This window comes from Protopterus annectens, chromosome 1.part0, assembly GCF_019279795.1.
Source record: "Protopterus annectens isolate FY-2018-M chromosome 1.part0, PAN1.0, whole genome shotgun sequence".
Lineage (NCBI taxonomy): Eukaryota > Metazoa > Chordata > Ceratodontiformes > Protopteridae > Protopterus > Protopterus annectens.
In genome coordinates, this window is record NC_056725.1 from 139,543,346 (window position 1) to 139,570,561 (window position 27,216).

The following is a 27,216-nucleotide window of genomic DNA, read 5'->3' on the forward strand; positions in this document are numbered from 1 at the left end:
CAATTTGATGGAATATCAACACCTAGAGCCAAAGTAATCCCTATTTTGTAAATATCAACTATCACGTTTGTCAACATAATTCCTGTAACAATGACTTGTCAATTGTTAGCACTTGTAGCATTTGTTTCCTTTAAACTAGGTAGTAACTTATTTTTCTCTTATGGAGTTTGTTAATTTTATAATTTCACCAATGGGATTTGTTTTGAAATCCTCAGTTTATTTGTGTCTGAATGGAGGGCATCTGGCTGACTATGAATTCATTCCTTAATGAAGTAATTCATCCATTGTGTTAGATTTTTTTTTATCAATGCTAAATAAACAGATTCTAGTCATAACTACCTAGTGAGTCATTAGTTTAATTAAAATTATCATTTGAGAACTCCCAGCATTTAGAATTATTACTTGTGTGAGTTTTTTGTCAAAGACTAAATATAACAGTGTTGTGATCTGATCCTATAGTGGAAGTAATAATATTCTGGGGGGAACCAGGGAGATCTCATGCTAGTGACTACAGAGTCAAAACTAATAGTGATCATTCTTGGTTTCCTTATTGTCTGTTATACTTTAATGCAATAGCTGGCATGTAAACAAGTTAATGTATTGGTTTGCAAAGTGTCCTTCTCAAAAACTATTAATATAAACAGTTCCCCACTAGTGATTCTTTCTGTCTGATGTACAACATTTCCAATCCATAGCACAATGCTAGTAGTCAATGATTTAGACTTACAAAGGGCAATTTCTATCAACTTCAAGATAAGTATTTCAGGCAGACAACATGAGATCACATTGAAGTTCTTCATAAAATTTGTCCTAACATCAAACTGCAGGGAAGATTTATTGCTGGCCTTTAAGCTTAATTGTCACTTTAGCATCAACGATAAATAAGAAAGAAGGAAAGAAATAAAAACACCCACTCCTACAGAAATCAAGTGCTGCCCCTTTAGCAAGTATCAAAATGCTACATAATATGTCTCTTACACTACAGTTTTCAAGATCTTAAGGTAGTGATAAAACCAAAAAGGATCACAATGTCCTTGTATCAAATCAAAGACTGCATTAAAACACCCCAGCAGGACTAAATAGTGGCATTTTCTGCTTTCTAAAGTGTTTAATTTCAACCATTATTTTAATTCAACTATTTTTTCCTAACAGTATACTTCATAGTAAATGTGCATTTTACTATAAGTGTTGAAAACATGTTGTTAAAGGAATTAATTTTTATCTTTTAACAAGTTGAACAAAATAAAGTATCTACAAAAATAACCTATGTACATTCTTGCAAATAACACAGCCAGAAAATACTGCATTAGCGATGCAGCAACTCTGTAAATATAGAAAACTTACTTAACCCTCTTTGTACACAATTTGACTGTGCAATGTAACCTGTATCATTTATAAATTCACCTGCCCTGACATGTTAAAATCTTCCACACTACATTTTACATAATATTCCAGATGTGAAATTGTAAATCTAATCAAGTGGACCCCAAACTGTTATCATTTCCAGGTTAGAAAATATTTGACAAAAACAATATTCAGATTATTATAATAGTTACAAATTAAACATTTGTTATGCATATAAGTATTGTTCAACCACACATTCATGATATTGCCTTCTTTGACCTACAGTGTCACTAAGTATTTACAGAAGGTAGTAAGTCAAACAAGAAGTGAACTCAGGCACTGTAAAAGTCTTTTTCTTAACATCTAAATTCAATATGTGTTTTATCTGCATAATTTGAAACACAAATGTAAACATTCCCCGGGATTCAGCAAGCTCTGCACAGTGTGAAGGAATAGTGCAGGAGCTGCTGGAGGCAATATGGCCACCGAGAGATCCAGGAACAAGCTCCCAGGACGTGCATGAGCACTCCTGCACTATTCCTGCATGGACACAGCTCCTGTATGCAAATGACCCCATTTGCAGGTGAAAACCATGCAAATGAGGTGAATTTGTGATCCAGGAAGCTGGCAGCCGTCCGTGCAGGACTAGTGTAATTTGCAGAAATGTACTCAGTTAGCAACCGAGTACATTTCTGCAAACTACAAAACGGAGCCATGACAGCTCCAAATAAAGGGTGTATATAACGTGTAAAGCATGCCAATGGCCAAATATATGGCCACTGGCATGGAAAACAGTTGCAAAAATAAAAAAAAATTTTGGTGCGCAAATGGGATTGGCCCGAAAAATTTAAAAAACCCTGAATAAAAGCATTTTAACCAAAAAATCACAATTTTGCCAGTAAACTCAATGGCAGGCAGAAGACAACATGGCCAGTGAATAGTGGTTTCTAAAGGGGAAGGCTCAGTGACAGACTTGTAACTAGGCATTAGCAGGCAATCCTATACAAATGAGGGGAATGATACTGAATTCCAGATTCCCCCTCATGGCTAGCCTGCATCCAACCGTGTAGGTGCAGAAAGACCATGATGCAAGCTTAAGAGCTAGCTGACATCATAGAGGGGTGTGTCAGGCATACTGTAAGCTTACTGAAGCCCTGTGGCTTGGGATTGCCCTTAGCTTAGCAGAGCTATGCAAGGGGGTGTGTCTGAAGCTGTCAAGCACTCTTTACATTGCCTAAGTGGGTGTGCATACCGCGGACCATGTTTTAAATGAAAAAAAATGTAAACCAGGAAATTGCAGCTCTGTGCACATCTGAACACTGTGTTTGCCCGGCACGCCCCTGGGCTTAAACAGGAAGGCAATGGGAAGGGAAAACAGCAGTAGGAAGGTAATCAAGGGGAACTAGCATAGCTGGCAGGTGAAATGTATCATAATCATCCAATTACACAGGCAGCAGCACAGCCCAGCCCAGCACAATACTATAAACTATGCAAACAACTTACCCTCTGTTTTTTTCCACAAACTCTACACAAGCAGGGAAATTTTACCAAACAAAAGCAACAAAATGATAGGAGCTGCATTAGCTCTCATAAATCAACATGTGGAAGAGGCTGAGGGTGGTGAGGATGAGAATGCCGATGACCAACCCACAGTGAGGAGAAGGAGAAGAGTGTACAGACCCAGGGTAACCTACCAGGGGCTACATGAGCTGGAGATAGTGGAGTGCTATAGGGTGGACAGGGACCTCCTACAGCAAATTGTTGAGCTGTGCCAGTCACACCTCACACACAGAACCAACAGAGGGGAACCCATCCCAGTGGATACCAAGGTATGTGTAGGCCTACGAATACGAGCCACAGGTACTTTCCAAAGGCCAACTGGGGATCTCATGGGGATCTCACAGGCATCAGCATCCAGGGTACTCCACCCGTTCCTGGATGCCATGTCAGCACATGCCGGTGAACACGTATATTTCCACAACAGTCGTAAGGCGGTGACCAGCAATATGCGTCTCTTCCACCAAATAGCAGAATGCCCTGAGGTAGTGGGTGCTATAGACTGCATGCACATACACATCAAAGCACCACCCGGTGAGTGGGGTAGGGTCAACATCAACCGCAAGAGCTTCCCCTCCATCAACTGCAAGGTCGTGTGCAATGCCCAGGGCATTACAATGAATGTGTGTGCTGGCTGCCCTGGAAGCTATCATGACTCCCACATCTGGCATATGATGCAGCTGTACCAGAGATTTGCCAATGGGGACATCCCTTATGGCCACCCAGTGGGGGATGTTGATTACGCACTGGAGCCATGGTTGATGACACACATCAGAAATGCACACACACCCGAACAAGAACTCCATAATGAGGCACATGCACAGACCAGAATCATAATAGAGCGTGTGTTTGGGATGCTCAAGTCCCTGTTCTGGTGCCTGGACATATCCGGTGGAGCCTTGCAGTACTCACCAGCTACATGTACCCAAATTGTCATCCTATGTGCCATGCTACACAATATGATCATGCGGAAACAGCTGCAGCAGGAACAGCACGGGGCAGGGCCACACAGCCCCCCACCATTGCCAAGGCCTGCACAGGCACAGAGTGACTCAGAGGAGGAACAACCTGAGCCTGTCCCAGTAGGCAGAAGGAGGCATGCCCAGTATGCCCAGGCCTTGACAAACAGGCAACACATAGCACATACACTGACACATTAGGAACCCAGGGAATTACACCTCTGTCTGACTTGCACATACAGTAAAAGGGATGCCAAACATGACAATACCTGTGCTTAACCATGTATAGGGAGTGTACTATGTGCATCCGACATAGTCAGCCCTCCAGCACCATCCTCAATACTGGCACAGACACAAGGTAAGTCACTTTCCCTGTCAATTGCTGAATGAAGTAGTACGTTTTGTTACTTGTATCTATGGTATGGATGTGAGCATGCAAGGGAATCGGGTGGCTGAATGGGATGCCAGCAGATAGTAGACACCTATAGTGGCAGCATGAAATCTGTAACAAAAATTGGTGTCACCATAGTAGCCAGTACTAGACAATGTGGCAAAACCCACAGCAGGAAATGTGGCGGGCCAAATGTGTTTCCATAGGACACATACATGCCAGTCAGGGAGGCTCACATACCCAACAGCAGTCTCAGCCAGCAGGACAGGTGTAGACAAACACAAAGAAAGGCTGTGCTAAGGCCTCTGATTGATGGCTATGTTGAACAGCCCCCCTCCAGACCTACACAAACAGACTACAACAGGTCAGGCAGTGGGATGTTAGTTCTGAAGGGTAAGAAGTCTGAAACTGAAATGTAGATCAATCAAACCTAAGAAATGTAGTACACTGATATGCCTCTAGTCTGCATGATAGGTTAGAATACAGTATGAAATTGAGTACCTGAAATACCAGTACAGTCATATAAAATGTGTACAGTTGTCAGGTGTGCCCCCCCCCCCCCACACACACACACACACACACAATCCTATGTAGAAATGTAGTAACATGTATGTGTAGGTATAATAACAGTGGAGCACAGATTACCTGAGCTGGCCAAAGTAGCAGGATAGATTGTAGCATGTGTACAATATGCAGGGCTGTGTGTGTTAGGTTGGTGTGTGTTGTATATTGTGTGAGAGTGGTCAGCATGTAGGCATGGTGAGGTTTGTCCTGGTGGCCATTGGCCAGTACTGCCGAAGACAGGGCCAAGTTCTCACAACTGCAGTGCCAAACACAATGCATCCCAGCAAAATACATTCCAGCAGTAAGCCATAGTAATTTTTGGGATGTAATATCTGTCACCATCTGAAAGATAAACATGGCATGAACGTGGGCCCAGACATACAAACAGTACACAGGTGGAAGTACCCCAGACAGACAGTGTATAATATGTTACTTTCAAATGGAAACACCTTTGGAATTGTACATACAGGTTAGCAGCACATTAGTTGGGTTTGTAGCATGGAATAGCGATGACGTCTGGCCAAACACTGGCAGACCACAAAGGTCACAGGTATGAAGTATTGAGAAACTGCAGATGTCCCTGCCAAGCCAGCATAAGTGGAATGCCCCACGTATATCTGTGAGTCAGATGCAAGTAGTGTCCATAGCACACATGCACCCAGCTCACCCCACCATCACCCACAGGTACTTCACAGGTCTTACCCCTGCTGTTGAGAATGAGGACAATATGACCCTCACCTCTGTATGGAAATAGCCACAGAATACAGCATGCTGAAGAGGTGCCCCATGCAGGTGTGTCCCTAGCTGTAAGCAGCACCCTGCCAGCATCCACACCACTGGATCAATAATGACAGAAACTATTGACATTAACACCTTGCACACCTACCCTGTCACCCTAGGGGAATATAGAGGCTTCCAGTCTGGGACTGTAGGACTGACACAATGCAATGGCCTGTTACAGCTGGCCTGCATCACTACCAAATGCCCTTCAGTCCTCTGCCAATGGCCTGTGTCTCACCCGTACTGCAGGTTTTCATTTCTCCAAGTCATTTGAGTTTCTAATACCATGACGGGAATAGACCCCATTCCTAAGTCAAAGTACGATTAAAGTTCATGAAATTAGTATTGTTTCACTCTTTGATGTTAGCCAAAAGTGCTCTTCGCAGCACCCGCAATGTGCCCAGTAATGACTCCTTCTGCAATTCATATGGTGTTACATGAATCAGTAATATATCTAAATACGATTGATTGTAAATTAGTTTTTATAAGACCAGTTGCTCCTACTACTATTGGAACTGTCTGGGTATCTTTCTTCCACATGGATCTCATTTCTGCCTGCAGATCGAGGTATATTATGACTTTGTGTCTCTCTGTACGCATGACACTGTAGTCACTAGGTGTGGCGATTTCAATGATCAATGCTACTTTTGTCTTCTTTTCTTGGACCACTATATCCAGTTTTCCAGCATCTATCTTTTCGACTGTTGGTATTGGGTTATCCCATGTGATGTAAACCATCATTTTCTATGATTCTCTGTGGTTCATGTTTCCAGTGTTTTTCAGCCACTTCGATACCATAATGTTTGCACACTCTCCAGTGTAACAATCTCGCCACATTATTATGCATATCAGTATACAGTCCCTCTGCCATCAGAGAGTCGCAACTAGCAATAAAGTGTGTGACTGTTTCCAATTCGGTTCCACAAAACCTACATATGTCTGTTTCTCCCACATGTTCAATAGACTTAGTAAACCAACGTGTACATAGCCCACTATCTTGGGCTGCCAATATTAACCTTTCATTTCTTGATGTAAATTCACTTCTCCTTAACCATTCCTGCATTCATTCTTGATCAACATGAGGCTCTTCCAGAAGTTTTCTATACTTGCAACTATATTTATGTTTTTTCCACATTTCTTGCCTTCTCACTTGGTCCTTCACCATATATTCTTTCTTTTGTTTTTTAGCACATTCAGTTGCTGCCTGGTTTTTATCTACTTTGGTTTGATTTCCATTCCTGTTTGACGTCGATATGCTTCTGCTAAATTAAGTAGAGATGTCATCTTAGATTTATTCTCCTCATGTTTCAAAACGTTCACCACATTTGGATTTTGTGAGGTCAGTAGATATGTGTGGTCCCATGATTGCAGAGCTATACATGTAATCAATTTCAAGGAGGCCCATCCCAACTTCAGAACGGGGAATATATAATTTTGGTACACACTGATTTTTCTAAATCATTTGGTGAGCATGAAACATCCTTCTTGTTTTAATATCCAATCTATCCAACCCTTTTTGGGGCCAGTCAATCACTCCAAAACTAAAGTTAGGACAGGAAGAGCAAACTGATTTATAGCTTGGATCTTGTTCCTAGGTGTCAATGCTGTTTTCAGGATTAATTTAAATCTTCTAAAGTACTCCTTCCTAAGCTTTATTCACATTTGTTCATGTTTTATTGCTGATCCTTCATCTCCCAAGTATTTATACACCCCCTCTTGCTCAAGTTCTTTTATATCACATTCTTGTCCCAAACTGATGTTTTCCTGGTGCTGCAATTTTCCTTTTTTAAAGGTTGCTTTTGCACATTTATCAAGACCAAATGACATTCCAATATCATCTGAAAAAGCTTTGACAACCTGCAGCTGTGCTTTCAGTTCCTCATCTGATGGGCTATACAATTTTAAATTATCGACAAAGAGAAGATGAGAAGTCATTAGACTTTGTTGTTTTCTACAAGCCAAATTATAACCATGGCCTAAGCTGTTAAGTAAACAGCTCAATGGGTTAATGGCAAGGCAGAATAGCAAGGGTGACAGAGAGTCACCCTGGAATATCCCCCTTTGAATTTTTATCCCTGGGATAATAATCTGACTTTTATCATGGCTTAATTGCAAAGTGGCCTGCCACTGTTTCATGGTTACTGTAATGTAGTCAATCAGCGTATCCATGAATCTGGGATACTATCAAATGCTTTTTTGCAGTCATTCCATGACATACTTAGGTTCTTTCCCTAACTTTGTTTAACAACAAATGGTCCTGTGTTCCATATGACTTTCTTTTATTGCCCTTTTGTTCTACTGCCATAATCGAATTTTCTTCTAAATGACTATAAACTCTGTCGGCATCAATTCCCATGTATATTTTGTAAGTCGTCGGAAGGCAAGTTATTGGCCTATAATTTTTGGGGTAGCTTGCAGGTTCACTCTTAAGTAAGAGCATTGTTTTTCCTGTTGTTAACCAGTCAGTGTATGTTCAGGGTATGCATATAAATAGTTCTTACTCATGGCTAAATCCTCGTGCAAAGAAGTTAATACTTTCAGCCAAAATTTAGGTACTGCATCTGGGCCTGGGGTTTTCCAGCTAGAGGCTTTTCTCAACTTTATTTCAAACTCTCTAGCTGTTATTTTATCCCATTTCATATCCTGTATATTTAAACTTCTTATTCTTTCTTTTACTTCTTATATCCATTTAGCATCTTTGTTATGTTCCACAGGGTCTTCATAGATATTTCTCCAAAATGTATCTACTTCCTCTTTTTTTGGCGGTCTATCAATTCCTTTTACCTTATTTCCCAATTCTCTATAAAACTTTTTTGGGTCATCAGTAAATTGTTTAGTTTATGCTTTTCCCTTATATTTATCTTCGTATCGTCTAAGTCTTTCCGCCTGTTTTGAAAATTTTAGTTTGTTATCTCCAATAGTACATAATAGATCCTGGTCTGTTCTAATATTGTGCATTGCTTTTATCACAGCTATCTTTCTTAATATTTTTGTTGATCTGTTCCCTCTTCTATAATCTTCTAACAATGATACTTCTTGTCTTAACTGCTTTATAGTTTTCTCTATTCAATATTTCCATGATGGTATTCGCTTTCATCCCCTCTTTTCCCTCGCTACCCTGTGTTCCTGTAGTAGAACTTTATCAGTTATTAATTTAGCAGCACAGTAATATATTCTGTTTACTTCTGTTATATCGCATGGGTCTCCATGGACATTCCTAATTACTGTGTTTATTTGTTTTATCAAGCTTCTGACTTTTGAGGTTTTATTAACCTTCTGCAGTCTATTTCTCTCATTGATCTTGATATATCTATATTTGTCTATTAAATCAAGCAACTCTTCTCTTAACTCCTTTTCTTCCATACTGAGGGCACATCCCTTGTTTTCCATTTCCTGTGGGCATTCTATAGAAAGTTCTATTGCATCTTCCTGTGAAACATTCTCTTCAGTTTCATCCTGTGTCATCTGTTGTTCTGTCATATGGGAACTCACTGGCCTATCACTCCTCAACATTGACTGCATCAGGGTTTCCACAGTTTCTTGTTCCTTTCCTTGCTGTCTAGCTTCAAGTGAATGTTTATACTGGTTTCCTGAGGAAGGCTCCAAAATATCTTGATATGGCACCTGACCTGGTACTGCCAGTGTATGTTATGTCATGGACTCCCAAATAGCAACATAACACAGTCCACAGAACCCAAATGCAGGGCCATGTTGACAAATCCCAGTAACATGTCCACCATGTCCTACTGCATGAACTGTGGACCAACACCAAATTACTGCTGGGATGAGGTGATAACTACAGGGAACATATCAGATAATGTTTGCATAATGTTTGGAAGAGGATAGAATAATAGGGGGGGTAGGAGCATGGACGCCATGGAATGTGTGAAGTCTGAAACTCAGTCGTGTGCACATACTATCCCTGCCTGCAAACACAGGAATGGGTGGCTACAAACCTGCTTGTAAACCACAATGTGAAGGGGTAATGTCCAGAAATATGACCCCTGCCTCTGGGTAACCTGTGTGAATCTGTACAGCTGTGAGGTATGGCCACAGCAGTATATGGCCATACTGTCACTTCGATGGATGTACAAGCATGGGATCCTCAGCCACCACTGTACCAAGGTGCAGAACCAATTATACAGACCCATCAGCAAGTGTCTGCAGCTTCCCCTCCAGAATGGCATGATTGTGCAAGAATATGTAGGCTGCAGACCACAATATTGGACACAGATGCATTCACCCTGTGTTCCCCAAGAAATTACTGCAAGCAAATATGTATACCTGACAGTACTTGATGACATAAAACATCACAGTGTAAAACAGTACATATGTCTCGGAGCCGGTCCATTGATATTTTGCCGGTTTCTCTGACGTTGAGATCACCAGTCATTCATAGGTCTCTCTCTCCTTCCCTATCTTCCAGGTTTACCAGGAGCTTATCAGATGATGACATGGAACAGGTGGCGTGCAGACTCCTGAAGAAATTACTGCAAGCAAATATGTGTACCTGACAGTACTTGATGACATAAAACATCACAGTGTAAAACAGTACATATGTCTCGGAGCCGGTCCATTGATATTTTGCCGGTTTCTCTGACGTTGAGATCACCAGTCATTCATAGGTCTCTCTCTCCTTCCCTATCTTCCAGGTTTACCAGGAGCTTATCAGATGATGACATGGAACAGGTGGCGTGCAGACTCCTGAAGTTGCCGGCGCTGACTAAATTATTCTCGGCTGCCACTCATTTGGTCTTGGAGCCTATTGTACCCACTGTTGTTCCTCCTCTGAGCCAAGCTGGTCCTTCAGAGCCAGGGTGCTTGGTACTGCTTACTGCGGACCCATCAGTTCCGTGACCCCCTTCGGTGTTCACAGAGCCGACATCTGCTCCGACTCTCCCTGTGCCGTCCGGGGTGTCTGGGAGCCAGGGTTCCCTGGTCAGCCCCGGGGGGGATTCTCGGCCCCGACCTTCTTTGGTGCTGAGTCTACCCCTTGGAGCATCGGACTAGGTTAGCTCAGCTCCCATATTGGCCTCGAGTCCGATCTCGTTGGTTCTGTTGCCTTCCTCTGTCTACTCGAAGCTGGGGGAGTCTTCAGAGCTGGAGGGATCTGCCTTTGAGCTGATGAGGAGTGTGTTGTCTACCCATTCAGCACCACAGAAGGATACCAGTACTTGTTCCCCTAAAGCAGTGGCTACTGTCTTGGCACCACCCATTCCACAAGACAGCAGAGATCCAGAACCTCAGGATCCTCCAATGGGTGAACCCCTCTCCTCTGAGGCCTCCCCAGAATATCTTTCTGAGGAGCCACCTCAGAAGAGAACCTGCAAGAGGAAGCATGTTGACTCCCCAGACTAGTCCATTACTTCAGACACTGATCTGAATGAGTCGGAAGGGTCCCCACGGTCGTCCTCTGATGATATCTCATTTGCAGATATTCTAGAGATCCTCAAGCAAAGAGGCAGCTGGCAGGCCACTACCCCTTCTGATGAGGAGTCAGTGTACCTGAAGGCTTTTGGGTCTCAACTTTCAGCCTTCTTGGTGTCTCCACCTTTCGATGTGCTAATGGACCTGGTTAGTCGAAAGGAGTGAGAGTCACCTGACACTACGGAACCGGTCCCTCGGAGGCCAAACAAATTTTTGCCTGTAGATGTTATGGTGGTGGCAGCAGCCACCAAGAAGGAACTTGCAGAGACTTCCTCATCTGTTCCTCCTCCAAATAAAGACTCTTGAATGATGGACAGATATGGGAAGTGTGTGTTTTCTTCAGCGACTTTCTCACTGTGATCACTGAACTACTTATCCCACTTTACAAGGCTACAAAGAGATCTCCTGAAAGAGCTAGGAGATACTCTACAAGGTTCATTAGCTGCAAGGGTGAATGAGAAGGTCTCCTCCCAGCTGTCCACCTTAAATCCCATTGTCAACTCCTCCATGAGGCTCATATCCTATGCAGCAGATGGAGCAAGCAGGGTAGTGGGTTCTGGAGTTTCCCTTAAAAGACACTCCTGGATGCGCTTGTGCAATTTTGCAGAGCCTTTTAAGTCTACCTTTACTAATGCCCCTTTTGATTGTTCCTCACTCTTTGGACCCAAAGTAAAAGACAACTCTAACCTGGTGAGAGCAGGAAGAGAAAACTCTCTCTGCCATTGGAGTATGTTTTTCTATGCCTTCAAGACCTTATCCTATGTTTTTCTATACCTTCAAGACCTTATCCTAAAGGCCAGAAGAGTGGAAAGATGTGGTTCAAAAGTTCCCAGAGATTTTTCCAGGACGCATGGGGTGATACCTTCCCCAGGGGCAGAGGGGGAGGTAATAATGGTAAACGCCACCCCAGAGGCAGAGGGGGCCTGCAAAACCAGGGTGACCATGATTCCTTCCGCAGATGCCCTTATCAGCACTCCTGAAAGGAGGCCCGACTGCTCTACTCTGGAGGCAGTTGGGGGACATTTATCAATGTACCCAGAGGCCTTGCAAAATATCACAAATGATAAATGAGTACTAAATATAATATCCAGAGGATACTCCATCCCTTTTTCCAACCCTGTTCCACAGACCAAAACAATCCCAGATGTTCCACCCAATCTAAGGAAACAAGAAACTATAGAGATTCAAAAGTTGCTCCACAAAAGAGTCATCCAAGAAGTCCCAGCAGACCAAATAGGATTCGGAACTTACTCAAGATTCTTTTTGGTGCCAAAAAGAACAGGGGACTGGAGGCCCATATTAGACCTAAGCAAGTTAAATGAATCTGTCAAGAAGTCAAAGTTCCAAATGGTGACACTGCAGTCTATACTTCCCTTTTTAGGGAAAGACAATTGGATGTGCTCAATACACCTTCAAGATGCTTACTACCAGATAAAAATGGACAGGACATCAAGAAGGTACTTATGATTCCAGCTGGGAGCCAGCCATTACCAGTTCAGAGCTCTGTCCTTTGGTCTCACTACAGCCCCCAGAGTGTTCAACATATGTATGGCAGTAGTCACAGCTCACCTGAGAAGTCTAGGATTCCGTGTGTTTCCCTATCTAGACGACTGGCTCCTTTCTTCCACCACCAAGCATCTACTCCTACAAACCAGGGACCTAACTTTGGACATCTGCAATCAGCTGGGCATTACAGTAAACTTTCAAAAATCTGCCTTGTTGCCCTGTCAATATATTACATTCATAGGCACAGATCTGGACACTCCATCTATGGTAGCACGTCTTCAAACAGAAAGAGTCATAGCACTTAGACAGCAGATAATTCACCTCCTTCCCAAGACAAAAGTGAAAGCAAAGATAATTCTAAGATTGCTAGGAACAATGGCCTCCATGATTACACTGGTCCTGCTTGCCAGAATGCACATGAGGATCCTTCAATGGCTATTGTTCTCCCAATGGTCACTTCAAGAGCTTCCGATGTCTCATCTAATCAGAATAATGGAATCTTGCAAGAACGACTTAAGATGGTGGATACACTCCACTCATGTGACAATAGGCAGACCTTTTGTTCCACATCAACCAATAGCTACAGTGACCACGGACACTTCCCAGATAGGCTGGGGGGGCATTATCTGGGAAGAACAGTCCAAGGTACATGGCAAGATCACAAAGCTCACTTGCATATAAATGCTCTAGAGATGACAGCAGTGCTTCTTGCATTGCAACCACTTCAAGACTCTCTCCCTCTGAGGACTATTGCGATACAGTCAGACAATATGTCTGTGGTTTGGTACATAAACAAACAGGGGGGAACCAGATCTTACCCCCTTTGTCGAGAAGCCCTAAGAGTGTGGCAATGGGCAGTTTCTTCCTAGCGCTTTCTAATTGCAATGCATATTCCGGGGAAGTCCAACATGATAGCGGACAAGCTGAGCAAAGCAATCCTAATGCCTCACGAGTGGTCTCTCAATCACAATGTAGCAGAAATGATTTTCCAAACATGGGGACAGCCTTGCTGCGATCTCTTTGCCACTCCCATGAATGCCAAGTGCAGCAACTACTTTACCCTAATCCCCCCTCTGGGGGAGACACCGAGAGACGCACTTGCTCACGATTGGCCCTTGGGATTTCTATATGCCTTTCCTCTGTTTCCTCTCATACCCAGAGTAATTCAGAAAGCACAATTCTCGGGAAGCAGGATAATTCTCATTGCTCCTTACTGGCCTCACCAAGTTTGGTTCCCCTTCCTTTGGCCTCATCTTCAGGAGAAGCCTTGGATTCCAGACCCAGTGCCAGATCTGCTAACTCATATGTCAGGGGAGCTTCATCCTTCTCTCCACACCCTAAAACTGACAGCTTGGCTGCTCCACTTCCCAATTTAGTCAGGCTTCACAATTTAAATTAGACATATCTTAATGTCCTCACATAAAGCTTCCATTAGAAAGCTGTATTCTAGTAAATGGAAGAGGTTTTCCCTTTGGGCTCAAGACAGGAACATCAATCCTTTTTCTGCACCTACTTGTTCTGTTTTGGAATTTTTGGTGGAACTGTTCCAGCTGCAGCAACCATCAGGGTTCAACTCACTGCAATTTCAAATTTTCACATTGGTGATTCTACTTCCAACTTAATGTCACATATGTTGTGTAAAGCCTTCTTAAAAGATACCTCCTTATTAAGACCTCCCTTTAAGGAACCCCTTTATCCTTGGGATCTAAATTTTGTTTTGTCTCATCTCATGTTGCCACCTTTTGAGCCGTCTTCATCTTCAGACCTCAAGTTCCTTTCCTGGAAGACCTTGTTTCTAGTGGCTATAACTTCTGCTAGAAGAGTGTCAGAGTTGCAAGCTCTTTCTATTAAACCGCCATATTTGATTTTTCATAAGGATAGGGTATCCTGATGTACAAACCCATCCTTTCTACCTAAAGTCACTTCTCCAAACAACATAAACCAATCTGTAGAACTTCCAGTGTTCTTTCCTAATCATAGCAACAAGGCAGAGTACAAATTATATCAACTGGACGTGCATAGACAACTCAGATTCTATTTGCATAAGACCAAAGACTTCAGAAAATCTGACCAATTATTTGTATCCTTCTCTGATGCAAAAAAAGGAACCTCAGTCTCAAAAACTACTCTTTCCAATTGGCTTTCAAATTGTACTACATTCACCTATAACTCAAATCACAAAGATTTACTTTTCAAAGTGAAGGCTCATTCCACTAGAGCAATGGCTACGTCATCTGCTTTTCAAGCCAGAATTCCCATGGATAATATTTGTGCAGCAGCTACTTGGCCTACTCCACATACTTTTATCACTCATTACAAAGTGGAATTGGCCTCCAGGAACAGGGCATCCTTTGGTTCCATGGTGCTTAAAGGTATACTGCCGTGAGCCACCCAGGGTAAAGGTGCTAGGGATACTGTCCCATAATTGTAAGAATGAAGGCGAGATAGAACAACATAACATAAAGAAGCTATGTACTCACCATAGCGTTCCATGTTTATTGTCCATCTCACCGTTCATTCTTACGAATCCTCCCTCCTTCCCCCTGCCAAAGACTCCTTGTGGACCTGGTAGATTTTTTTACTACTTTCAGGAGTTCTTTGTCTCAGCTTGTTTCTCCTTCCAGTACGTATAGTATGGACTTGGATATATGTATATATGTATATGTTTGTAGATATGTATATAGTGTACATATCGTTCAGTAGTAGCAGCAAACAAGATCTGGGGAATTACACCACTGCATTGTGGGATACCTTCTTGCCACTTTCAGCTAAGTATTTGGCTGAGTCGGAGCCAAGGATTGGCTCCGAACCCATAATTGTATGAATGAACGGCGAGATGGCCAACAAACATGGAACATTATGGTGAGTACATAACTTCTTTTTTGGTGGAGGAATAGCCCTATAAGCTCTGTGGCGCGTGCTATAACTGTATAATGATATAGTGTGATGTACTAGTTAGATAGGAGTTCTAATCCCAGACATGGCAAGTGTGTGTGTGTGTGTGTGTGTGTGTGTGTGTGTGTGTGTGTGTGTGTGTATAGGGATCAATGCTTTTGTGGCCATTCACAGTCACTACACTCCCCATTTCCATACTTTGGCAAGCCTGCTGATGCCATTCACCTTGAAATACACCTTTGGGGATGGAGTAGCCCTATAAACTCAGTGACGCGTGTTATAACTGCATAATGCTGTAGTGTGATGTACTAGCTGGGTAGGGGTCTTATTTCCCAGACATGGCAACTGTAGAACTTTGTGTGTGTTTGTTTGTCTGTGTAGGGATCAATGCTTTTGAGGCCATTCACAGTCACTACAACTTTCATTGCCCTACTTTGGCAAGCCTGCTGATGTCATTCACTTTGAAATACAGCTTTGGGGAAAACATAGCCCAGTAAGCTCCTTGGCACGTGCTATAACTGCGTAATGCAGTAGTGTGATGTATTAGTTATGTAGGAATTCTAATCCCAGACATGGCAAGTGTGCGTGTGTGTGTGTGTGTGTGTGTGTGTGTGTGTGTGTGTGTGTGTGTGTGTGTGTGTGTGTGTGTGTGTGTGCGTGTGTGTGCACGTGTGTGTGTGTGTGTGTGTGTGTGTGTGTGTGTGTGTGTGTGTGTGTGTGTGTGTGTGTGTGTGTGTGTGTGTGTGTGTGTGTGTGTGTGTGTGTGTGTGTGTGTGTGTGTGTGTGTTTATCATTAGTATCCTGTGTGGAGGTAGCTGTGAGTGTATAATAACAGGACTCATTGGGGAGTGGGTTTTGCAAATTTCTTATATGGTAGGCCTATTATATGTGACAATGTCCACCTTACAAGGATAATAGATGTCAAACAGCAGAGATGCTGGGGTAGACAATCCATACCCCTACATGTGACATCATGGCTTGGGGAACAATATAGACAACCCTTGTATTACCCAGAGAACACTCTGTCTCATACACAAACACTCTTGGCTAGGCAACAGCCACTATGTTGGTAGTTCCCTGCATATTATCCACAGATAGTAACCATGGTGTGATTGCAGTGGACTACAGAGGACATGGCACCCTGTCCCATCCCTACAATAGGTAAATCATTTGCATACAGTGCTTCTTCGCTATGTTCCCCACTGGATGCCTACAACAACTGTAGAGTCAGTAAATGTAACCCACAAAGGACATAACATGCCCTGTATAGACAGATGCCACTGACACCAGTGAATACCTGTATCATCCTGTCAATGTAGGTGCAGGGTCAACCTGGTTTCCATTGCCAGTTCTCACCACATGAGGTCAGGAATGGCACATCTGATGATAACAATATGTTTACACAACATGCCCCAGACACCACAGGCACACTTCCACATGTCACAGAACATGCATGTGGGATGTATGCACATCCCAGACACCGTCCATGTTATGGAATATAGAACATATACATGGCAAGCATTGCACAGCACTGGCCACGCACAATAGTAACCCAGATGAGTAGATGGTGAATACAAAACCCACCTGTGTGGGCCAATCCAGACACTACACCCCTGAGCCACACTGCAGACCATTGTCATGAGGCCTGATTCCAAGGTATACCCTTTACCTTAGCCTTGTACAGCCTTCTGGCACAGTCAGCCACTACACACCTGTAAAGCAATGCACCCATGTATGTCAGTACTGACAAACCTGTGTGTGTGTGTGTGTGTGTGTGTGTGTGTGTGTGTGTGTGTGTGTGCGCGGAGTATAATGATTTGGATGCCATTTACACTCACTACACCTCCCTTTGGCCTACTGAAGCATGCCTTCTGATGTCAGACACCTTGACATACCCTTTGACCATATATCAGCCTGATAACTTCTGTGGTGCATGTGATACCTGCGTATTACTGTAGTGTGGCAAACTAGTTAGTTAGGAAGTCTAATCCTGACCCTGCCAGCTATGATAATGTGTGTGATTCCCTGAGAGAGTGTGGCTGTGTCATCCTTGACACCTGTTCTTGTGGACAGGCACATGTACTACACCTACCTTATTCCTCCTTTATCACTGTTGCTGATGTCATCACCATCAAATATATCTTTGGACAGCTCTCCAACATGGAAGCTCTGTGGTGCATGCAATAACTGCATAGACATGTAATAGCAATACATAATCAGGCCGGGTTTGAAACCCCGTACTGGTAAGTGTGTGACACAAGCATGCTTAGCTTTTACTCTCCTACCCCCTGCCTGTCTTACTTTGCCTCTGTCTGTCTCTCTCACTCCCTCTCTGGTGGATGTGGAGAAGTACACCTGCTTTGCTTAGGCAGCTGCTTGTGTTTTGTAAGTGATGCTCATGATCAGCTGATGGCCTGTGCACGAATTGCAGTCACCCACTAGCTGATTGCATGTGGAACAGCTGTGGTAACATTCCCATAGCCAATCACATGGAAACACACTCCTATAACTAGGAACATCATGTGGGTGTTGGCCCTTTTCATTCACTGTGAGCAAGACTTCCTGTCGGTGTTTGGCAAACAGCATCACAGATGGTAGTGGGATATACCTCTAACAACATACACTGTGGAGACAGGCCAACAAACAGGAGGGGGATGTTCCAGGCATGACTACAGGATGTAAGCTTTGCTCTTCTGAATTTGGAGTACTGTTGGTTTAACAGGGTTTGTGCAGATATGGCTGGTCTACATGATTTAATACCTTTCATGACAGTGTTATGTCTTTGAGGAAACTCCCACCTGTAGGGTTATCTGCAGACTGGCCAGTGTTTGGAGTCTTATGTGTCTTGTGTTACTCACAGATTACCTATCTTAGGACTGCAGAAGCACAGTTTGAGGATTGCAGTCAGTACATGGTGACAGCCATGAGAGTTACTGACTTCATATCCTTCATATGACATATGTCACAACAAACCCTGTTACAACAGTAAATGTATGAGGTTATCACAGCAACATGTCAATATTGGCCCTGTGTTTGTGCCTCCAGCCTCAACTCTGTGAACGTTTGTAAATATGTCATGCAGTAAGAGGTGCATATGTTCAGTACACCATTATGTATTGACATCATACCTGATAACAAGCCAGTGAGATATCAGACTGCTAGACATGTTACCTATAATAGGGGTTATATTTGAGGACATAACCTGGGCATTCTGTGGTAGTATGTATAGTAGTGAGGTCTGTGTACATATGGTGATTGTCAACAGTGTGTGTATTGCGAATCTGTACTTTGGCCTGTGTACAGACAGTAGTAGATGTCATTGTTCTTGGTCCTGTTCTAGCTGATGTTACATGCTGCTCCAGTATATGGTACCCTGTCGGCTTATATGTTTGTAGGGCTAAACACACACATGTCCCATACCACAGACAGGCATCGGACCACACTGTGTAGTGGCCCAGTATATGTAGGGTTAGTGTGTGAGTGGCACATATGAAGATGGTGTTGATCAGACAGTCCATATACTGTAATATTAAGCTTGCTTACCATATGTGGCTGTGGCTGTGTTCACATAGTGACACAGGTGTCTGTTATTCTGTGCTGCGACATGTCTGTAGAGCCTGATATATTTGCAGGTACATGTGTATTCCCCCATAAGAAATGTAGGCCAGTGTTGTGGCAGTCTGCCTGTAGTTTGCACAGTGCTTTGTTACATGCCTAGCAGCTTAGTGTACTTACCCACTGTGATGTTATGTCCAGATATTTGTCAGATGTACTGCTGCCGGGCCACCATAACTGTCATGTATTTCTGACAAAGCAGTGGGATGCTGTACAGATGTATGTCACTAACTAGTGGGTAGTATGTGGCCATGTGACTTCTGCACCACCGGTTATTATGTGTCAGGACAGACAAGTGTGTGCGAATGCATAAACTGTGTGGGCATATATATTCCAGTATTTACGTGATATACCCATTTACATGGCTGTTAACATCCACATTGTCAGGCTTGGTCCACATGTCTTGCACTAAGGGGTTCTGTGTATACCTCTGGACTGACCAGAGTGTGTCAGACTGTCCACATTTATTGGTCATATCTCTGCTGTATTCCTCAGGACCATGACTGTGATGTCAGTGGTACTGGACTATGATGACCTTGGGATGTCTGTCAGTAACTGATGGCGTACATATCAATAGTAGATGTGACCTCCCACACACAACATTTCTATTAAGACAACCCCTGTTACAGTAACAACAGTCTACATATATACCTGCAATACGTACATGACATCCACTTGCACTAAGAGGTTGAGACTATTGGTGCTGAGGTATGACTCCACTCCATGTTCTGGACATATGTTAAAATTATATATATATATATATATATATATATATATATATATATATATATACAGAGAGAGAGAGAGAGATAGATATATACACATAACCATATCTACATATATATATATATATATATATATATATATATATATATATATATATATATATATATATATATATATATATATATATATATATATATATATATATATATATATATATATATATATACATATATATATATATATATATATATACACATTTATATATATACATATATATATATATATATATATATATATATATATATATATATATATATATATATATACATATATATATATCTACATATATATATATATATACATATATATATATATATATATATATATATATATATTACACACACACATATATATATATATATATATACACATATATATATATATATGCATATATATATATATATATATATTTATATATATATATATATATATACATACACATCTATATATATATATATATATATATATATATATATATATATATATATATATATATATATATATATATACAGATGTATATAAATACATATATATATATATATATATATATATATATATATATATATGTATGTACATGTACACATATATCTACATATGTATGCACACACACACACACACACACACACACACACACACATATATATATATATATCCATATCATTGTCATGTGTAAACATTACTGTTGTGTATACCTTCCCAGATGTATCACACCATATTTATCTGATTTGTGTATATTTAGATATAACAACATATGTGATGCAACAGTAATATCACTAATAAGTACTACACAATTGTAGAAGTCACAGCAATTGTTCAATACTATTCAATATGTGTACTGACAGATAAATTGGAAAAACAACAACTGTCTTCACAGCTGTCATGGCATAGTGGTTAACTGCTGTGACTATAGTGTACAGGGTCCTGGGTTCAAGACTTGCAAGGGCTGTTTCTTTAGTTGCTGGGCAGAACAAGGGTTGTTGGATACAGAGTGGTTAAGGCATTTTTGAGCAACTTTAAGCACATTTGCATGGGCTTGCGTGAAGCTAAGCAGTGCCAACATACAGTTAAATGTACAGGTGCTTACACCATGTAGGCTTTTCTTACCAGTGAGCAAATGTGCTTAGCAGTTATATTGCAGCAATGCTGACACATGCTAAGCATGGCTTAGCCCTGGTAACCAGTGCTCATATTCCAGTCTAATAACATAGCAGGGTAATGACATCTGTAATATGTGTATGTAATGCCACGTACATAACATGAGTCTATGTGCTGTCATTACAGTAGCAAGGGGTGTGAGTCTACTGTCTGGGACACTTGAGTATATATGGCTTGTACAACACTCTTATCCATGTGAATGTGTTACATACATGGGTAGTATGCCAGGTTATATGCAGTCACACTGGCATGTAGTGTATCATTACGTTACTACTGTTGACAGTGCTTTCCCAAGTAAGAGTAGATTGCTAATTATTGTACTGGAAACAAACACCCCTGCATGCAAAGATGGACTCTGAGCCTTCACTGTCATGTTCCTGGTGTGTGAGCTGTGTCTCATTAAATATTTCCTACTGGATAATGATCTGACATGTGGTAAATAACTGCAGACTACTGTGTGAATAGTACATGTCAGTGAGGGCTGCCATTATGTAGTAATGGCATATCTATCAGTGTCAGATTTCTATCTGTCCACACATTCATCATAATGCATAGCTAGTTGGCTAGCTGATGTCTGTCAGTCCACTGTACATATGTGCAGATGTCAGGTATCCATTTTGGATACTTACAGGCAAACTATGCTTGACTGACACTGACATGTCTACCCAGCTGTGTTATAAATGGCACAGATAGGACTCTACACCCTGTACACACCATATGCCATGGATACCTCAACTACACTACCACAGTCAACAGGACATGCTTGGGTACAGGTCTCCAAGACAGACACTGACCATGTTATGTAATGCATGTTGCATACATGTCAACTGGAGCACCTCACTGGTCCTCTGCAAGAGGCACCCAGATGATTGGCTGATGCATGTCATTCTCACCCTGAGGATCACCCCAGTGGTGTCTGTTGATAGATGGTCTGCTGGCACATGGCAGGTGGCATGATACCACTGTACACGCATCCCCTACACTTCCCATCTCTCCATGGACAATAGCCTGGTACACACCTATGAATACCTGCACCAATGCACCCCAGTACTGAAAAATGTGTATGTGTGGATTACTGAGAATATCAGTGTCTGTGTGTTTGTAGACCTGTAGTTGGGAATACCCTGAGGTCCTTCACACCCACTGCAACCCCCCATTGCCATAGTTAAATGTGGCTGCTGCTGTACTGGACATTACATGTACCTTGTTACACTCTTCCCACTAAGGGCTACCTGGGCCTTGCAGTACCAGCACAACACTGTTGTACACATGGGTTGATAGGCATGGGATACCCACTGAGTTCTGGCAAGTGTCTGTATGTGTGCATGTGTGTATATATGTAGGGTACAGCATTCCGAGTCCACATACTCCTATTACAATATGCATTGCCACACAGTATTAGGGATAATGATGTTCCTGACCATAGGAGAGGCATGACAATGCATCACCCTACTATGTGGCATGTGCATTAGATTCATATCCTTGTAGTAACTCTCTTGGGATAGACAAGGGGTTGTATTGCAGTCCTGGTCAATGTGTGATGGTGGGTATGTCAGAGTGTTATCATGGGTTCCAGTTGGTACAATATCCACAGTGGGGTGTGGGTGCTGGGTATACTGTCATTACACCATGGTACTCCCAGTACATGTCCCATTTATCACTGTATGGTGACCACTGTCACCATCAACCACACAGGTAACTGATAACACTATCCAGCCCAGTTATGCATGTGCTTTCTGCAACCTACCTGTAACACAATGGACACACTGACAAGGTAGTTAGCACTGATAGACCAAGGTCTCTCAGATGTGTGTCTGACTGTTATGTGTTTGTCAATGTGTATATGACGGTATGTCACACTATGTATTGTCCATAAACAACCATTACATCCCCCATTACCATACTGTATATGCCTGGGGATGTTCTGCATGTAACATGTAACCTGGAACACACCTCATCTTAAAAGCTGTGTGGTGTGTGCAATTAAAGCCACATACATCAGTAGCATTACATACATTAGGTAGGGGTCAAGTCCCAGTGTTGCCAAGTAAGAGTGTGCATGTATGTGGAGGGATCTACTTCAGTTTTCAGAATATACATGTTCCGGGGGTCATCTGTCCAAGAACTGCCTGTCATATGCTAACATTTCATAGGTATCATCCTGTGGCCATACATTCCATCACAACTAGTGTTAGATGTGTAAATGGCCTCTTCCTCACTGTATAGGTGTGCAGCAATACTGGGGTTGGTATATATATAGCTGGATGTGGCTGTTGTGGACACAACCCACATCATTGCAGTTACTGTTGAGTATATCCCCCGTGTAGCTGGCCGTAATACTGTACAGTTCATGTTAACAACCACACCAGCAGTAGAGGACTGCACTACATTGGGGAAGGGGACATATACCCTGCCGGTACCATTGTTAATTACATTAAACTAGTGGACTGCTTATTCCACAATGTGTTGTTGTGCGTAGTCTGGCTTGGTGGAATTACATAGGCTACAATGGATTCCTTGTACAGGTACATACATCCATGTGTACAGCATTTTTTGTGTAGTGCATCAACACCAAAGCCTCTGTGTGTGTTATACACAAACATGTGGTGTGTACCACCCAGTACAACTACCATTGTCCACTGTAGAAGGGCTGCTAACAGCAGCCACCATGCACTCACCTGTATACACCACTCTCAGACCTATAAGCCATGTGGCACAGGCAGTAACTGTTAAACAGACCTGTGACATGTGTTCACCTGCACCCAGGATATGGCACAGCAAAGGTGTCACCACAGTGCCAAACCCCTAGTGAGATATGACAGCAGACCATCCTCCTGCTGACACATGGACACCTACAACACAAATAGATAACATTATGGAGACCACAATCACTCAGTATTAATAACAGCTATAATGCATCCTGGCTGGACAGCTACACTTCCTGACATGTAAGCATTAAACTTTACTGCTGACAACAACCAACCAATGTTACTAAAAGCTATAATGCATCATTGCTGGACCGCTACACTACCTGCCATATATGTATTACACTTTACTCCTTACACAGCAGTACACTGGCACACTGTAGTACAGTCACCGTGTGCATCAGAACCATATTAGCCTATCCTTGCATCAATGTTATGGATGACAGGGATGTGGCACAGGTATCAGCATATGCACAGGGTGTGTTGTTGGCTTCCCAGAGACCTAGGCTGAGCCATACGTTTGACACCATGTGTGTGAGTGAGGGGTTTTAATTATTGATATGGCCATGGTGATGTGGTGTGTGTAGGTATGGTGTTGCCCTAGCTGTGTTTGTACTGTGCGTGAGTATGCATGCACACAGTTCTGCCTTGTGGCTGCCCTATACAGGTATTTGCTGGACAGCTGCAGACCATATCTGGCAGGGTGTGCAGTGTACCACTTCCAGCCATGGACTTGAGAAATGTGCTGCCAGGGGTTCCACGGGCATATCCAGGTACAAGCCACAATATGGTACTCTCTCCTGATGATGACATATGTCTGCTGGAACCAGGTCCCTCCTGGGAATGTCCAGGGCTACGTGCACGTGGCCTGCTGTGGTGTGGTGTGGACAGCACCCCCCCTGCAGTGCCGGGGCTAGTACTGCCACTACAGGAGTGGCTTGGTGTTCTTGCACATCCACGATGACCTCCAGCTGTTGGTGTTGCTGGCCTACATCCATGTGGCCATCGCACCACTCCCACCATATGCTCTATCATGGACAATCCCCGGTCGATGAGTCCCATCATCTCACCCCACCATCTATTCATGACCTATATAAAATAACGGAGGGCACCTGCAAGATCACGGATGTTGTCAGTTACAGTTGAAAGAGTAGCCCTCTGCAGCCTCAGACCCTGTCTGGTGTACCATTACATATGTGCCTACGCCCCCCCCATGACAGCCTGAAACATGCGTCTGGTGGGACCAGATGTGGCACTTCTGCCAGGGGCACTATGACCAGCAGCCCTCCAATGAGCACCCCTGTAAATCTGCCTATGTGATACCCTGCTGGACATCTGACTATAGCTGCTGTGTCCAGACACACATGCCATAGATACCACACTGTCCTGTGTACTGCCACCAACTGCCAACTATCCCTCTGCTATGGCCACTGGTGATGGGGTATCTATAGGCACTGTGACTGTGTGCGGGGATGGGGTGGATAACAGGGGGCTGTCAAATGATGGTGCAGATTCAGCCTCTGACAACCCCCACCTGTGCCTCAACACACCTATCATCATTTTCAGTGTCTGTATGGACACCAACATCAGATTGCCTGCAGGAGGGACCCTAACCCACCTCGCCACCTGTGAGGGGAAAACAAGAAACACTTTAAGACCTGTATGTCATTGCTTAACAATAGACACATACACACACACACACACACACACACACACACACACACACACACACACACACACACACACACACACACACACCCTGACATTCCACCATAATACTTACCTGTCCCTGAGTTTACAGACTGTCCCAAGTTTATTCTCTTAAGTTCCCCATCCTGCATCTGACTTGGAAACTTACACTCATTAAATACCCTCATTAACGTATCATTCTTCTAATTGGCTAGACAAGTGATCACAAAACATGATCTGATACTCCATTACCTCTTTGACTTGATTGGAGTCGGTTTTACAAAGACTCACTGCTGTCATCCAGTGTTCACCCTGGGTTTGTCCAGAAATCATGAGCATGGCCCCCATATGTTAGGGGCTACTACAGTCACTCAATAATGTCATGCACTGGAGTGTCATACATAATTATTACTCAGTAGATGCAAGATCTGTTGTTCTATTAACTTATTATGTAGACTATAATATTTGGAAACAGTCACTGGTGTTGTCTAGTAATTCCCCAATGCATCTGTAGTGCTGCATGCAAAGGTATTCTTTCACCTTTGTGCTGATTGCAATTATAACAGTATACCTGGTGTCTAGTTTCCCTCCCAATGCATGTTCCATGCTACAGACCTTATTATACTATCAGCTGTCCTGAGATTACATGTCAGACAAGTATTCCTAGTGTCTCACGTGTCTGTCCATGTCCATGTACTGCACGATTTCAAAGGGAAGTCAAGAGGTATGAACAACCCCCCAATCACACATGTGCATACATGAACACGCACAAACATACACACACATACACAAATACATTCTACATACATCAACCCCCCTCCACAACACCAGATTGCACTTTCAGACAAAATAACCCCTACCCCCACCCCACACACACAGACATTATACACAGACCTTCCATTACCCATCTGTCAACATGCATGACACATGGTACTCAACAGCATGCAGTGCAGCTAGAGTCAATCCATGCTAGCAACATTATACATGTGTGTGATGCATGGGCTGTGTTAGTAGGTGATGCCCTTCCCCTAGAACACACTCCACCCATTTACACAGTATTGCTGTGCACCTGTTCGGCACCCTGGCATGTACTATGCACCATACCTCACAGGTGTACACACCATTGCTGAATGTGTATTACTGTGTCAGTTATGTCTGCTCTGCTGCTCACAGCCCCTATGTTTTGTCCGACACATGCCTGGGATGATATGTGGACAGATGTCATTTGTGATTGCCTGATGTCTGATTTACAGATCTCATCATCAGCGGTGGCCAGTATGATACAATTACACTGAGAACCTTCAAACCTTACCATGCCTATGAGAAGTGTACACACCCTTATTGATATGATGCCCTCTTCCTTGATATGCCATGGGACCACATTACTGCATATGTTAACATTACATGAACCTGATATGTGACATATGAGCTGTACAATCAAATACAGTGTCAAACAAATGTGTTAGTTATGCTGATGCCTATTGAGATGCATACACTTTGTGGGTGCATATGTGTGCATGCCCTTATCATGATGGTTTGTTGCATCTACTGTTATGTGTACTACAGCAGTCACTATTTCTGGCAGGGGTATACTAGCATGGGCCATCTGCATTTGCCAGTATTTGGTCAGTCTGCCCTACACATGTCCCCCCAACTCTGCATGATTGCAAGGTCAACTCATGTGCACATCCCTTGGAGTTCACACACTGCTGCCACTATTGCCTTGGAGTCAGGGTTATGTCTGCCACAGTTCCTGACCCTGACTGTGTGCAGATACAGACATTCATAGCATCCTTTGGATCCCTGCTGCAGTGCACTGTTGTGTCATGATGACACCTCCCCA